The sequence below is a fragment of the Leucoraja erinacea genome, chromosome 26, assembly GCF_028641065.1.
Source record: "Leucoraja erinacea ecotype New England chromosome 26, Leri_hhj_1, whole genome shotgun sequence".
Taxonomy (NCBI): Eukaryota; Metazoa; Chordata; class Chondrichthyes; order Rajiformes; family Rajidae; genus Leucoraja; species Leucoraja erinaceus.
The window spans coordinates 23502977-23519142 of NC_073402.1; the positions used below are offsets into that span (position 1 = coordinate 23502977).

Below are 16166 nucleotides of genomic sequence, written 5' to 3' on the forward strand. Positions count from 1 at the left end.
TATTCTGAGTATTGATTCGAACTATGCCCCTCATCATTCTATAAAATATTATGTCATCCCTCACCCTCCTATCTTCCAATGAAAATAAACCCAGCCAATTCAATCTCTTTCTAACTATAGCCATCCATTTCAGGCCTCATCCTTGTGACACTCTTCTGCACTCTCTCCATTGCCGCCACATATAGTGTGATGATGACCAGATCTGCACACAATACTCCAAGTGTGGTCTTAATTCAGCTGGACAGGTAGCGTCTCTGTCTCACTACTGTCTGTCCCGCTGAGTTACTCCAGCATTTTGTGTCTATATTCAGTGTAAACCAGCATCTTCAGTTCCTTCCTACACATGAGGTCTAACCGATGTCTTGTACAGTTGCAGCATGACGTCCCAAGTCTTACACTCAATGATTCTGAAAGCAAGCATATCAAGTGACTTCTTCACCACCCTAGCCACCTGTGCTGCCAGCTCTGAACTTACACCCCAAGGTCACTCTGTACTTCAATGGTCCTTTTGTCATTGCCATTTACTCTGTATCTCCGACAATAACTTGACTTCCCAATGTGTATTTTGCCACACTTGTCTGGATTAAATTCCATCTTCTAGCAGTCCATACAATTTTCCAGCTGATCTGTGGACATCTTTTTGCTTATTGTGCCTCAGCAAGTACACAGTAAGATTCCTTCACCTTGGCCAAACATTTTAACTCCCCTTTTCATTCCCATACTGACCTTTCTGTCCTGGGCCTCCTTCACCTGGGCCTGGAGTATTGCGTACAATTTTGGTCTGAGGAAAGCCATTCTTGCCTTAGAGGGAGTACAGAGAAGGTTCACCAGACTGATTCCTGGGATGGCAGGACTTTCATCTGAAGAAAGACTGGATAGACTCGGCTTGTACACGCTAGAATTTAGAAGATTGTGGGGGGATCATATAGAAACTTACAAAATTCTTAAGGGGTTGGACAGGCTAGATGCAGGAAGATTATTCCCGATGTTGGGGAAGTCCAGAACTGGGGGTCACAGTTTAAGGATAAGAGGGAAGTCTTTTAGGACCGAGATGAGAAAATCATTTTTCACACAGAGAGTGGTGAATCTGTGGAATTCTCTGCCACAGAAGGTAGTTGAGGCCAGTTAATTGGCTATATTTAAGAGGGAGTTAGGTGTGGCCCTTGTGGCTAAAGGGATCAGGGGGTATGGAGAAAAGGCAGGGATGGGATACTGAGTTGGATGATCAGCCATGATCATATTGAATGCCGGTGCAGGCTCGAAGGGCCGAATGGTCTACTCCTGCACCTATTTTCTATGTTTCTATGTTTCTATGTTTTACTGTCAGAGTGAGGCCACAGGACCTCATATGTCAGTTCGTCAACTCATGACCCAGCGGTGTGAAGGTTGTTTTCTCCAATTTCAAATAACCCTTGCTTCCAAGATGGCACCCAACACAGACGACTATTTGCATGCTAGCCACAGAAGCTGAACTACAAACTCATATTACAATTGCTCCACACTTTTAAATCTGATCTATGCACTGTAAATAGATTAATTATAATCATGTATTCTTTCTGCTGACTGGTTAGCATGCAACAAAATGCTTTTCATTGTACCTCGGTACACATGATAATAAACTAAACCTTGCATTCCCACACTCTCCTAGTCGTCCTGCTAGTTTCACTGTTCGTACCACTTCGTTATCAACTCTTCCACAGCCAACAATGGAGCATTGTAGGCTCCCTGGCCATCAATTCAGTTCAGCTTAGTTTTTTTTGTAAGTTCACTTTAATTTATTGTCACGTGTACTGAGGTACAGTGAAAAGCTTTTGTTGCGTGCTAACCAGTCAGCAGAAAGACAATACATTCTTACAATCGATCCATTTGGTACATGATAAGGGAATAACGTTTAGTGCAAGGTAAAGCCAGCAAAGTCCGATCAAGGATCATGTATGAGGGTCATCAAAGAGGTAGATAGTAATTCAGCACTGCTCTCTGGCTGTGGTAGGATGATTCAGTTGCCTGATAACAGCTGGGAAGAAACTGCCCCTGAAACTGGTGGTGCGCGTTTTTACACTTCCATACCTTTTGCCTGATGGGAGAGGGGAAAAGAGGGAGTGGCCAGGGTGCGACTGGTCCATGATTATGCTGGCTCTAATTTGTTCAATACCTTTTCATACCTCTCGTTTCCCTCTCGCCTGACTCCCATTCTGACAAAGGGTCTCGACCTGAAACGTCACCTATTCCTTTTCTCCAGAGATGCTGCCTGACCTGCTGAGCTACTCCAGCACTTTGTGTCTATCCCTTCATCTTCCCTACATCCCATGATGTCAAAAATGCCTTCAACAAATTGTTCCCATTAGGGAAATAGAAATGAGTCACACATAAATCTTTTACCCTTCCAATTAATTCTAATTCTCTGAATATGTCTGTGGTTAATAATGGCGTTGAATGGAGAAAAGTAGCTTTAAATCTCTCCATAAAAACAGGGAAGTGAATCCACTGCTGCCTTGTTTCAAAGGAACATAGAAGCAGACAGAGACATTTCTTCCCTCATAGAAACATAGAAAATACATGCAGGAGTAGACCATTCGACCCGTCGAGCCTGCACCACCATTCAATATGATCATGGCTGATCGTCCAACTCAGTATCCCATACCTGCCTCTCTCCATACCCCCTGATCCCTTTAGCCACAAGGGCCACATCTAACTCCCTCTTAAATATAGCTAACTCCCTCATAGTTCCCTGCCATTCACTTGGATTGAAGATGATTTGTAGCATCTCCCTTTTGCATATCTTTTGGAATCGCCAGAAATGTTTTCGTTTTCCACAGTCTTCATATTAACAAATGATTCCCAGATTTATCCGCATTTAGGCTTTCTCCAATTCCCATGCCCCCATCACATTTGCAGAAGCTAACTTTAAACAGCACAAAATCTGTATTTCTGAAGCAATAGCCTGGGTGAATAACTAGAACTGGGAAAAATGTAGAAATCATTCGAAATATTATGCAACATTAAAAAAGATTTTTAAAAAATCCAAGAAATCAGAAATCATAGTTTCCTAAAATAACTGTATATTGAGAATAGTGAGTCAAAGCCTTTCTATGTTTATGCATCATTTATGGATGCCAGGGATGTCTGATAGGCTAATATTGCTAACACAAAACTAAGTGACACAAAAGACTGGAGTACCTCAGTGAATCTGGCAGCATCACTGGAGAAAAGGAATAGGTGACGTTTCAGGTCAAGACCCTTCTTCCGACCTGAGACGTCACCTATTCCTTTTCTCCAGAGATGCTGTCTGACCCGCTGAGTTACTCCAGCTTTTTGTGTCTATCTTCAGTTTAATACAGCATCTGCAGTTCCTTCCTACATACTAGGTGACTAATGTTGTGTGAGGAACCTATGTAGATGCAATGCTGGTTTCACGGTATTAGAAGCACAGCTTATCATGTAATTGAAATCCTGCCAGCTGTCAATTAAGCCGTGTCACTGCCAGTAATGTAACTCTCTGCGTGAGACAGTGCACACTTTTTTAGACAACAAAGGATTTTGTCTTTATGAACAAATTGTTGAATACAATCAACTTCCCGCATCGTTTGGACTTGTACCAAATTAATTTGAGTCATTCTTTCCGTAAGTCAATATCTTGTCGACATACAAAACCACTAAAATGTTAGGAAGTGGACTGATTATTTCATCCACAGCGATCAACACACCTTATTTGGGGAGGCGGGATTGTCAGTTTGTTGGGAAGAAAATTTGGGCAATAGACAATAGGTGATGGAGTAGGCCATTCGGCCCTTTGAGCCAGCACCGCCATTCAGTGTGATCATGGCTGATCATCCCCAATCAGTACCCCATTCCTGCCTTTTCCCCATATACCCTGACTCCACTATCTTTAAGAGCCCTATCCAGCTCTTTCTTGAAAGCATCCAGAGAACCTGCCTCCACCACCCTCTGAGGCAGAGAATTCCACACACTCACATCTCTGTGAGAAAAAGCGTTTCCTCGTCTTCGTTCTAAATGGCTTCCCCCTTATTCTTAAACTGTGGCCCCTGGCTCTGGACTCCCCCAACATCGGGAACATGTTTCCTGCCTCTAGCGTGTCCAAACCCTTAACAATCTTATATGTTTCAATGAGATCCCCTCGCATCCTAAACTCCAGAGTGTACAAGCCCAGCTATTCCATTCTCTCAGCATATGACAGTCCCGCCATCCTGGGAATTAACCTTGTAAACCTACGCTGCACTCCCTCAATGGCAAAAATGTCCTTCCGCAAATTAGGGGACCATTTGTCCTATAAATGTTTGAGATTCCCCCAATGTGCTCTGGCGTCTTCTCACCATGCCAATAACAGGTTGGCATGTTCATTCCCATTATAAATTAATATAGTGCACAGTCTTTCTATGGCCTTGTATAGTGTGTAGATGAGTGGAAAAAGTTGGGCAGAATGAAATGGAATGGGACTACTGTAAATCGATGACATCTTTCTCTTCCAACGCTAAACAACCCTAAAAAACACACTATGAAATCCTCACCTTACAAGTTAAGGATAGATTCCCCAAAACCAGCATTGACTGCAAAAAACAAAAATCACTGAGGAAGTAACAAATAATTAAAAAAAAATTGAAGAATATTTTGCTTACAAAACTATTGAGGATGGAAATGGAAATGCTCGACTGCAATTGAGGCTCTTTCAGTTGCATAACATGTTTGTTTTCTAGAGTTGGCCATGGAAAGACTATGTACCATGTCAGTGGGGATGTTTTGTGATCACTGGTGGAAGTGTGAGCATAAGAGACTAAATTTAGTTACGTGGAGTTTTTTGAAAGAGTTGTTTCAGTAATAGTGACTGTGAATCAAAAATAACATCTGTGTTATTAAAAATCTATTTTCTTATCTTCACATCATAGTTTCGTTTTTGAATGGAGATATATTGTGGAAACGGGCCCTTCGACCCACCTTGTCCACGCTGGCCAATGATCGCCCATATACAAGATCTATAACCTACACATGAGGGACAATTATACAGAAGCCACTAATATGCACATCTTTGTAATGTGGGAGGAGGTATTTTTAAGGCTGAGATTGACTGATTCTCGATTAACAAGTGTGTCAAGTGTTATGGGGAACAGGCAGGAGAATGGGGCTGAGGACGAAAGCTAGATCAGCCATGATTGAATGGCAGAGTAGACTTGATGGGTAGAATGGCTTAATTCTGCTCCTCTATGAATTTATGAACATATGAAACTGGAGTACCCAGAGGAAAACCCATTCAGGGATAGGGAGAACATGCAAACTCCACACAGGCAGCAGCTGAGGTCAGGATCGAACCCGGGCCTCTGGCGCTGTAAGGCAGCAACTCTACCTCTGTGCACTGTGGCTTCTTGTGTGACTACAGTAATGTGATTAAGGCTGACAAGGCCAGCAAACAACTCAATTGTATATAGACACAAAATGCTGGAGTAACTCAGTGGGACAGGCAGCATCCCTGGAGAGAAGGAATGGGTGACGTTTCGGGTCAAGACCCTTCTTCAGATGTATAAATGTATAACCGTGTGCATTTAAACACAAAGAATAAAAAGCAGGCAGGCAACTCAGCGTTAATCCAACGTCTAGTCACACGATATCTAACTAAACATCTTTATTTTCCTATTGGCATGCCTGATTCAGAATCCTGGTGTTCCCGACCCAATACCCATGCAACAGTAATTTTGTCAGAATGACTCACAATATTTGAAGAACACAATTGAGCTCCACCTTGAGGATGGGTGATGAATGCTGGGCATTCATGGCAATGGTCACATCCCAATTAAATTAAAGTCCTGTTGATATACAGCTTTGGTTATGACAGCTCATAAAAAACTTTGAATACATACTATTAATTTTACTATCCACTGTGATGTTATTCCTCTGTTATGGCCTAACCCTAATCAATTAAAGCCTGCCAGCTTATGAATCAGCTCACTGCTTCATACTCTCTTAAATGGAAGAGCAGGAAGTGATAACATTGTTTTTAATGGAGCTTTTAGGTATTGAGAGTTTCTGCCTTACAGCCCCTGAGACCCAGGTTCGATCCTGTCTACGGGTGCTGTCTGTACGGAGTTTGTACATTCTCCCTGTGACCCGTGTGGGTTTTCTTCGGGGAGGCTCCGGTTTCCTCCCACAGTCCAAAGGCTTGTAGGTTAATTGGCCTGGTAAAGTCGAAAATTGTCGCTATGTGTGTGTGTAGGGTGGTGTTAGTGTGCGGGGTTCCCTGGTCACTGTGGACTCTGTGGACCGAAGGGTGTGATATCTCTCCACTAAACTAAACAATGCTATCAACATTTCAGGTACATTCTTTCTCTTGTTATCTGCTTTAACACCTCATTGATTCTAAGAAAAACATTCCAGAGAGCAACATTTCATAAAGGTCTTGTACTATAGCACAATTAGTACTACTGGCATAAGGCCAACCAAATCTTCACTAGACGCGAGATCTCGTGTTGCTCGTGGAATAACAGATATTTTTAGCAACTTTGTCACCACCAATCCAAGAGCCCTAGCTACCAGTTAATCAGTTAATATCCGACACCAACAATGTCGGACACTGTTCAGTGTAGGATGCTATTGATCAGTCGATTTACAGACATCAGGCGATCAGGTTGCCACCAAAACAAGTCATCTTGGTCTCAGCAACCAAGTCAAGTCAAGTCAAGTCAAGTTTATTTGTCACATACACATACGAGATGTGCAGTGAAATGAAAGTGGCAATGCTCGCGGACTTTTGTGCAAAAGACAAACAACAAAACAACCAAACAAATTATAAACACAATCATAACACACATATTCTTTTACATAATAAATAATAGAAGGAAAAACGTTCTGTAGAGTTAGTCCCTGGTGAGAAGGGCGTTTACAGTCCGAATTGCCTCTGGGAAGAAACTCCTTCTCAACCTCTCCGTTCTCACTGCATGGCAACGGAGGCGTTTGCCTGACCGTAGCTGCTGGAACAGTCCGTTGCAGGGGTGGAAGGGGTCTCTCATGATTTTGTTTGCTCTGGAGTTGCACCTCCTATTGTATAGTTCCTGCAGGGGGGTGAGTGAAGTTCCCATAGTGCGTTCGGCCGAACGCACTACTCTCTGCAGAGCCTTCTTGTCCTTGGCAGAGCAATTCCCGAACCAGATGGTAATGTTCCCGGACAAGATGCTTTCCACCGCCGCTGCGTAGATCCTTAACTGTCCCCAGCAAGGACACTTAATAGAGACTGATTTCCTCTCTGACAATTGTTCTGAGCAATTGGAGTCAGAAGCTGAGGTTGCTGTTGTAAATTAAAGCTAATCTGTCAGGACATGAGAAGTCAGATCCTGTGCAATGATAGGAGTCTTCCTATTGTACACCAGTCCAGTTTAGTTCTGATGTCAAATGCAGGAGTAATGCCCCTGTCCCATTTAGGAAACTTGAACGGAAACCTCTGGAGAATTTGCGCCCCACCCAAGTTTTCCGTGCGGTTCCCGGAGGTTGCAGGTGGTTGCCGGAGGTTGCAGGTAGTGGAAGCAGGTAGGGAGACTGACATAAACCTCCGGGAACCGCACGGAAACCTTGGGTGTGGCGCAAAGTCTCCAGAGGTTTCTGTTCAGGTTTCCTAAGTGGGACAGGGGCATAACTCTGTGGGACAGACAGCATCTCTGGAGAGAAGGAATGGGTGACATTTCTGGTTAAGACCCTTCTTCTGAAAAAGTGCAATTCATGCTGCCCTTTACAAATGATTACAGTTTTATTGGTTAGGCAGGATTCTCAAGAAATTTCCCAGTCTCACACAGGGAGAGTAATGCTCTCAGCCGTTACTGGGAAGTGAAGTCCTTCAAGTGTATTTGGAATTCCAAGAACAAATTTGCAAATGCATGAGCTGCATGAAGAAATTTGAAGCTAGTTCTTAGAAATGATTGAGATGACATGACTTCTGTCACTGTGAAGAGGGAGGCCAGACGATCGCAGTTGATCAGGAGAGAAATCCCCAGCTATGAGAGGTGACAATGAGGTGTGATAATATGACAAGGTTACATGGAGGCTGAAGGTGAAGATCATCAGAACTTGCAACGGAGCGAGGAGGTTTTAATTACGAGTACACAAATACACATCGAAGCTTGTAAAATAAATAAAGATAAGTAAGTTACAATGATCCAGTAACTTTCATGGTCTGTGGACTTTCCCAAATACTTTACAATGAATAAACAACCTCTATGTGCAGTCACTGTTATAATGTGGGAACGCCTATGGGTACATTCAGGTCATTCATAAAATCAACCAAGAGTAAATGACCAAATTGCCATCGGGGGGGGTCTGTGCACCACTCTCCTTAAATTTGGCTACCCCGAGCAATTCATCCCTGTCTTACCTTTGCCTCATGAAGCCATGCTAGGCCTAATTCCAACCCATAGTTCTGTGACCTGATTCCAACCCTTGGTTTCCGCAACAAGCATTATTAGCCACTGGAAAATCCCTAAAACTGTAGTTGCAACAAGTCGTCCTCAATTCCAAAGTGATCCCACCACCAGTTTCATCGTCCCAACCTCGCCCTTGTCCCCTTTTTGTAGAGACCACTCTCTCTGCAACTCCGCGATTCACTTCTCATCCCTTCTCACCCAAACCACTCTCCTCAGGTGCTTTCTCCTCTATCTACAGGAGATGTTATACCTGCCCCCTACACCTCCTCCCTAGCTTCCATTGAGGAACGCCGGCACCCTTCCAGGTGAGACAGAGGTTCATGTGCACCTCCTCGAATCTCATCTCCTGCATTTGGTGTTCCCAATGTGGCCTCTTCTACAACGGCGAGGCCAAGCGTAAACTAGGTGATCATTTAGCCGAACACTTGGGCTTGGTCGCCTCGATCTGCTGAAACTCCCAGCTGCTAACCATATTAATTCCCCCTTCTCATTTACATACAAGTCTTTCTGTCTTGGGCCTTCTCCATTGCCAGAGTGAAGACACATGCATACTGGAGGAACACACCTCATATCCCACTTGGGTATAAGTTCTCCAATTTTAGGTGACACCACACCCCATTCTTTTTCTTCTCCCCCCTTCCGCCACCCCCCCCCCCCCCCCCCCCCCTCCTCCCAGTTCTCTTGCCCCTGTATCCCCCACTTTGGCTTTACATTTCACGTCTCTTTCAAAACCCTTGTCTCTCATCAGAACCCTTTTGTCCCCTTGGCTCCTTTTTGACTCCTTTATTCACCTTTTTGTCTCCTATTCACCTCTAGCCTTTGCCCACTCATCTTGCAATCACCGCCCCCCCATCCCCACCTACATCTAACTATCACTCGAGACACAAGGAACTGAAGATGCTGGTTTATCGGCTCTGACCTCCCTACCATCGAGGGGATCTATCGCAGTCGCTGCCTCAAAAAGGCTGGCAGCATCATCAAGGACCCACACCATCCTGGCCACACACTCATCTCCCCGCTACCTTCGTTGTCTCTGTACTGTACACTGACAATGACAATTAATTTGAATTTGAATCTGAATCTGAAGGTAGAAGGCACAGGAGCCTGAAGACTGCAACATCCAGGATCAGAAACAGCTTCTTCCCCTCAGCCATCAGGCTATTGAACTCAACTCAAACAAAACCATGAACATTAATAGCCCATTATCTGTTTATTTGCACTTTATCTGTTTATTTATTTGTGTGTGTGTATATTTATACAATGGTATATGGACACACTGATCTGTTCCGTAATCATGCCTTCTATAATTCTGTTGTGCTGAAGCAAAGCAAGAATTTCATTGTCCTTTGTTTAAGAAGGAACTGCAGATGCTGGAAAATCGAAGGTACACAAAAAAGCTGGAGAAACTCAGCGGGTGAAGCAGCATCTATGGAGCGAAGGAAATTGGCAACGTTTCGGGCCAAAACCCTTCTTGCTTTGTCCTATCTGGGATACATGACAATAAACTCTCTTGAATCTTAGAAAAAAGACACAAATTGCTGAAGTAACTTAGCAGGTCAGGCAGCATCTCTGGAGAATGTGTATAGGTAACGTCTCGCATCTGAAGAAGGGTCCCGACCTGAAACGTCACGTCTCCGTGTTCTCCAGAGGTGCTGCCTGACCCGTTGAGTTACTCCAGCGCTTTGTGCCTTATAATCACTTGTCAGACTTTATTCCTCTGCCCGCTCCCCTCCTTTCCCATCTATCCCCCCCCCATTACAATAATAATAATAATAATAATGTTTATTTATATAGCACTTTTCAACAAAATCAATTTGAACCAAAGTGCTTTACAGAGATTGATTAAACTAATTGAACAGATTAAATGTCAATAAATCCATACAAAACAAAAAAGAGAAAAAGAAAAAAAGACACAGAACAGTACACTATAGAAATCAACAAGAAACGTCCCCCCACAGCAGAATTCACTGTGATGGAAGGCACTAAAAATATCCAGTTCTCCCCCTCATAGTCCACCCGAGGTCGGGGTCTATATGTGGCCTCCTCAGCCAACTCGATGTTTTCAGGCCCTCTGCCGCAAAGCTGGATCATCGACAATCAGTCTGAAGAAGGGTCCCGACCTGAAACGCTGTCTATCCAGAGATGCTGCCTGATATGTTGTGTTATTCCAGCACTTTGTGTTCTACTCAATTCCAAGGAACAGCATAAGAACATTTATGTCAACGACAACATTAATGTTTGTTTTAACACTCAGCCACAAGTACAGACAAAGATTTTCATTCAAAACATCATTAGAAACCTACCTCCAACAGTGCACTAAATCTATGCAGGTATGAATGTTATGTACATAATGAATCAGAGCTAATTCTCTAGAAGTAAATGATTTTGTTTCACCATGGTTTGCGGTGAGAAAAACAACATTTGTACAATCACAGGATGAAGGATTTTTTTTTCAAGATCCTGAATTATTTGTCGTAATTCCTTTCAGTGGGCTTCATCTTGTTTACTGTGTTTGTCATTTACGGGATATGAGAGTTGCTGACACAACCAAACCTACCTGCCTGTGGAATTGATGGAGGCACGGTGGTAGAGTTGCTGCCTTACAGCACCAGCGATTCAATCCTGACTATGGGTGCGGTCTGTACGGAGTTTGTACATTCTCCTCGTGACTGCCTGGTTTTTCCCGGGTGCTCCGGTTCTCTGCAATCTCTTCTGAGGTATCTGCACTCCTCAAATTGTGGTCTTTTGAATATCCTGAAGTCAACGGCTCGCCTTCTGAAGGCCTTGCTTTCATCGCTCAAGGCCCAGTAACCTTGAATTCCAATCCCCACCTCCAAACCTCTCAGCTTCTCTCCCGCCCCTCCTGTAACATGCTTCATGAAACCAGGCTCAATTTGGTTACTATTCTGTGAATCACCCAGGGCTATTTGACTACAGAGCTGAATAAAAACAGGGAGTTGTTGAATCATCATGTTATTTTTTGCAAGTGTATGATGTTGATGACTGGTAGATTCAGAGTGGGACCATTTTAAAACGTGCTCCAATCTGAGCATGTCAGGGGCTGTTATGGAAATGTTCAGATGCTCTGCTAGGGAAGGGGATTAAATGGCTGTTTGTTGAGTGGGGGAATAAAACTGAGACGGACGCTGACTGAACGTGGACAGGGTGTGAGGTGGAGGTGGTGGGGAGACGGAGCGAGTGAGAGATGGAGACAGAAAGAGGGAGAAGAGAGAAAGAGAGAGAGAGAATGAGAATGAGAGAGAGAGAGAATGAGTGAGGGGGGAGAGAGAGAGAGAGAGAGAGATGGAGAGAGAGAGAAAAAAAAACCTGGCCTGATTTAGGCTTAGATTATCCCCAGTCTACGCTAGATCTCAGCTCTCAGGATAAAACTCTCCTTCTGCTGTGCAGTTTGACCTCTGTCTGACCTTCTATATCACATTAATTACGTGGCTTCCTTTCTCCTCATCCTCCACCCAGTGTCTTAGTCTTATTGAAGCTTTTGTTAAACTCAAAATAATCTGATTTGAAAATGTAAACAAAATATAATTTTGCTTTAAAATTGAGTTAAGTGTTGGGAGCAAGGGGTGCAGTAACAGTGCAGTGAGGTGGGGGAAGACACAGCAAATGGTTTGATTTTGCCTGTGACTATCCCTGGGTCCATAAGCACAGCGTTGAGTATACAATTCAGGGTTGGGATGCTTGAGTGTATTTCTTTATCCCCAAGAGGGGTTTTGTAGAGCTTGTCCTTAAACATTACTCAGAGATTTTCTTTGAGAAATTCAGACTAATGGAGTTAGTGATGGATCGGAACAAAGCTGAGAGTGTGTGGGTGTGAGTAGGTGTGTGTGTGTGTAGTGAGTGGGTGTGATGTGTGGGTGTGTGTGAATGTGTGTATGTGCGGTGAATGGGTGTGTGTGCGTGATGTGTGCGTGTGTAGTAAATGTGTGGGTGGTGAATGGGTGTGTGAGGGGATGTGTGTGTAATGAATGTGTGTGTGTGTGTAGTGAGTGGGTGTGTGAGTGAGTATTCTGTAGTGAGTGTGTAGTGAATGTGTATGTGTGTGGTGAGTGGGTATGTCTGTGGTGGGTGTGTCTTTAGTGTGTGGTGGGTGTGTATGTAGTGTTTGTAGTGAATGTGTGTGTGTGTTGTGTGTGTGTGTGGTGAGTGGGTGTGTCTGTTGTGTGTGTGTGTGTGTGGTGAGTTGGTGTGTCTGTTGTGTGTGTGTGTGTGTAGTGATTGCGTGTGTGAGAGAGTGGGCGGGTAATAATGCAGGCGTGAATGCAAATCTGTAAGCTGTGCGACGGTGATTTCAATGAAATTGGCTCAGTGAAAAACAGAAAGAATTCAATCAGTTACTTAAAGCACTTCCAAGGAAAAGCAAAGTTAGCCAGGGTGTAAAATGCATGGAGGGGGTAAATGGCATGGGGGGGGGGGGGGGGGGGGGGGGGGGGGGAGATTAGCAGGATTCTCAGTAAGGCTATTGATCCATCAGGACCAGTGACTCACTAAACGGGTTCAGTCTAAATGATCCCACGTGGACACACTGAGTTGGCATGCCAGAGAAGATACCATCGATACGTACGAGTATCAAACTTGCAGTGAGGTCATGTACATGTGTGAATGGTTTATGAGTTTATTGTTCATGGGTTTATTGTTGCAGCGAGTTATCATGATGAACCTAGTTCTCCAGGCAAGCCACACTGTACATGGGTACATCAGGTAGTGCAAAAGAGGAAATAAACAGAGTGTATAATATGGTGTTGCAGGCAGCCACAGAAAAAGAAGGGCAAAGGCTGCAATGAGGTAGATTGGAAGAGCAGGATTCAACCTCAGCGTATGAAGAGTCTGGTATTAGCACGAAAAGACCTGTTCCTGAATCTGATGGTACGTAATTTCAAGCTTTTGTCTAGTCTACCCAACGTGGGTGGGGTGAAGGGAAGGGAGAATGATGGTGTGGTCTTTGATTAAGTTGCTGCTTTATGATGCAGTTTGGAGTATAAATGGAGTTGAGGGGGGAGAAGGCTGATTTGTTTGATGCTCTTGCTAGTACATTTGCCAGACCAAGCTGCCATGCATCTGACTAGGATACTTTCTATCGTGCTTCCATAGGTGTTGGTAAGAGATATTAGAGGTCTTTATAGACAATAGACAATAGGTGCAGGAGTAGGCCATTCGGCCCTTCAAGCCATCACTGCCATTCAATGTAATCATGGCTGATCATCCCCAATCAGTACCCCGTTCCTGCCTTCTCCCCATACCCCCTGGCTCCGCTATTTTTAAGAGCCCTATCTAATAGCAATGTTACAAAATTTTGAGATTTAAAAAATCAAGTCTGCAATTTATTCCATCAGATAAAGCATACCAATAAGTTTAATTTGACACCTAATTCACTTTCATATCTCAAGTAATAAAAATGTTATGGCCATTTTCATACTCGGAAATTAGCATCTTGTTCCCTATTGATTTTCTATGGACATAACAAAAAAGCTGTGATCGTGGACAGTCAAAAGCCCATAACCTTCTTAAAAATTAAGAGAACTGAATGAAATTTTCAGTTATCATAGATTGAAGAATTCTGAAACAAATATAAAATAATCTTACTTCGATGACCTGAAATTAAAGCATATAATTAGTTAGTTACCCAAGTGTAGCTAATTTCAAACTTCAATTTACTAGATGTAAACATCTATCCATTTCTTAATAAATGATTAACATTTTTAAATAGCCCAAGTGTCCAAATAATATTCACAAATAATTCACAATAAAACATGATTTTTAAATCTCATTTACATCAATTTATAGGCCAAATGGAAGGAATTTAGTGTTCATTTGCTGTAAATTAAAGTCAATTTAAATCGGTTTTCTAGTGGGTTCCTGTGAACACGCTGGTTTAGAACGTTCACATTGCACTGGATTTGTGCCCTCAAGTGCCCAGAAAAATACTGCGGGATATAAAGAGCCCAAAATGAACAGCTCGCTATAGAAAACTTTAATAACAGGGTTATATACAAGCCCCATTTAATGTAAAAATAAGGTACATACCTTTAATTGTTTGCTTTATAAAACCCTGGGGCTGTGAGAGGTTGCGGAGTGAGAGAGTGATTTTTAAACTACTATAAATATTATACAAGGCCATAAAAACTAATAATACCTTTTGCGATGGGGTCTTTCAGCGATTTTCCGTTAATGATTTACTAGGCTGAACATTTTCGATTGGAACAGCCTAGTAAAAATCGCGTTTTAAACCCGCCCCCTCTAAACAGCGCCAAAATCACACACAAGGGGTGGGGCAGATGCTCAGCCACGATTCAGGTAGGTTTTGTAACATACCTATATCTAACTCTCTTGAAATCATCCAGAGAACCAGCCTCCACTGCCCCCTGAGGCAGAGAATTCCACAGTCTTCTGAGCAAGTAGAGGCTCTGGTATACTTCTCTGGCCATAGTGTCCATATGGTTGCACCACGGCAAACTGGTGGAGGTATTTACATCTGGTAACTTCTGAACCTTCTGAATTTTGTAGTCGGCAGGGCAGTACTCTGCATATCGCCAACTTGGACAATTTTACATTTTTATCAAGCCAATGAATGAAGCCAACTAACTACAAACCTGTACGTCTTTGGAGTGCGGGAGGAAACCGAAGATCTCGGAGAAAACCCACGCAGATCACGGGGAGAACTAAAAAATTCCATACAGCAGCACCTGTAGTCTGGATCGAACCCGGGTCTCTGGGGCTGCAACTCTACCGCTGTGCCATCGTAACTTGAAGCTCTCAATCATCTCCACCTCAGCGCCATTGGCACAGGCTGCAGCATATACTCCATCTGACTTGCTGAGGTCGAACGCTAGTTCCTTCGTTTTGCTGACATTGAGGGAGAGGAGTCGTGTAGTAGTACATCTCCCTCAGCAGAGTGTTGGGTGTAGGGGCACGTGCACATGTGTGACTGAGCGAGAGTGTGAGTCCATTTACACGCTTGCATGGGGTCAGCGTGCACCATTGAGTGGCAATGGATCTGAGCGTACGTGCACAAGCGTCAATAGATGTGTGTTTGTATTCAGTAATTAATGCCCGTGCCGACAGCAATTACTGTCTCAGCTCTCTAATTGCCGACGGTTTATCTTACACAGATATCATGTGCTCGGCACCTCATTCACACAAAGCCTCATTAAATCCTGAAAGATTTGCCAACATTCCAAATTAAAAGAAAGCATAAACGCCCGGCCAAATTAATCTCTGACATTTGTTTTCTCATTGATGAACGGTTGTATAACTGATTGGAAACCCGACCCATGCCTGTGATGCTGTTTGGTGACTGTGCCATTGTTTTTTTGGCTGATTGCAAATGTTGATGAATTTTAGTTTGTCTCAAGTCCTTCTGGCCTGAAGTCGGTGCGGCGTAGCAGCGCAAACGTTGAGTTGGTTCTTTACAGCGCCAGTGACGTGCGTTCCACCATGATTACGGGCGCTGTCTGTACGGAGTTTGTACGTTCTCCCTATGACCGCGTGGGTTTTCTCCGGGTGCTCCGGTTTCCTCCCACACCCCAAAGACGTACTGGTTTGTGGATTAATTGGTTTGGTAAAATTGTGAATTGTCACTAGTGCGTGTAGGTTAGTGCTAGTGTGTGGGGATCGCTGGTCAGAGCGGGTTTGGAGGGCCATGGTTGGGGCCTGTTTCCGTGCTGTATCTCTAAATTGAAACTAAACATCCCTTTGCATCACAACCTCTTCCTCCTTCTTTGCGTATCTCAGTTT

General features: G+C 43.6%; 1 protein-coding gene and 1 long non-coding RNA gene across 2 annotated transcripts in view; one reads left to right on the forward strand and one right to left on the reverse strand.

Annotated features, from left to right (window-relative positions):
• LOC129709826 (PR domain zinc finger protein 1-like) overlaps positions 1-16166 on the forward strand; it is a 135608-nt gene that overhangs the window by 49257 nt on the left and 70185 nt on the right. The gene's annotated exons all lie outside the window — the stretch shown is intronic.
• The window catches only part of LOC129709829 (uncharacterized), a 71392-nt gene that overhangs the window by 2383 nt on the left and 52843 nt on the right, over positions 1-16166 (reverse strand). The window lies entirely within an intron of this gene.